The sequence below is a fragment of the Propithecus coquereli genome, unplaced genomic scaffold (assembly GCF_000956105.1).
Source record: "Propithecus coquereli isolate 6110/MARCELLA unplaced genomic scaffold, Pcoq_1.0 Scaffold451, whole genome shotgun sequence".
Lineage (NCBI taxonomy): Eukaryota > Metazoa > Chordata > Mammalia > Primates > Indriidae > Propithecus > Propithecus coquereli.
The window spans coordinates 692745-693781 of record NW_012150297.1 but is presented as its reverse complement, the minus strand read 5'-3'; the positions used below and the strand labels follow the sequence as shown (position 1 = coordinate 693781).

The following is a 1037-nucleotide window of genomic DNA, read 5'->3' as shown; positions in this document are numbered from 1 at the left end:
AAACAATTCCAGACACATAGTAGGTGCTCAGTAAACACCAGCATCCTTATCTTCTTTAAGGATGTGCTTGGTCTACATAATCCCCTTTCATTAACCAGAATACTTCTGCCTTCCACAGCCTAATTTATCATCAGACACTGCCTTTCCTGTTGAAAGCAAGATAGTCAAGTATCAAGTAGACTGAAGGAAAACTGTTTTCAGATCCCACTGTTGCCTCCAGTTGGTTGGCACTGTCATGCAGACTCTTTGAGACTCAATCTCCTTTTCTGTAAAATAAGAGAATTAAATTACGTTATCTCCAAGTCCACTTATGTTATAATTTTAAAAGATGTCCAAGGGAGAGGCTCCTTGAGGCAGGTCCTCAAAGAGTGGCAGTACTTTGATGGAGTAATCACAGCTTGTTCAGCTTTGTGATTCCCGACACTTCATCGGTTCGTTTTACTGAGTTGATTAGCCTCCGAGGGACTGATTCATGCTGACCAAACTCCCGGGATGTTGAGTGACAAAAATCCCAATTAATTACTTTATACTATGAAATGTGACTGGCTGCAGCACTAGAATGGTTCATCTATGTAGGACACTCTGTTCTGGGGAGGAAGTCCACGTAAGACATCAAATTACAGATAAGAGGTTTTTCCATAAGCATAGAATTAGAGCAGAGATAGTTTAGCTACTTGGTAGCCTAAGCAGTTGCCTTTGTTCTTTCTGAAGGTAATTTGGTCTAAAACAAACATCCGGGTTTATAGTGTAGCTTCAGATTAATATCGAGAAGTGCTTGATTTTGAGGCTCTGGTTTCGGTAACCCCACATAGATCATCACTCTGCTCACACATCCCCACTCCACCCCACCCACGTGTATGTCAAGCACTCTTTGCCGTAATGAGAGGGGGGAAAAATGTTTTCAGATCCCTAGGTTCTTTGTATTCTGCTCTTATATGCATATTGTTCATTCATTCAACAAACACTTAGAGCCCAACCAGTGTTTTACTTATCAGCATTGAAGTGGTCCTTTTGGACTTAAATGTCTTACTGTTTAA

General features: G+C 40.9%; 1 protein-coding gene across 1 annotated transcript in view; it reads left to right on the top strand.

Moving 5' to 3' along the window:
* The window catches only part of INTS9 (integrator complex subunit 9), a 100459-nt gene that overhangs the window by 62831 nt on the left and 36591 nt on the right, over window positions 1–1037 (top strand). The gene's annotated exons all lie outside the window — the stretch shown is intronic.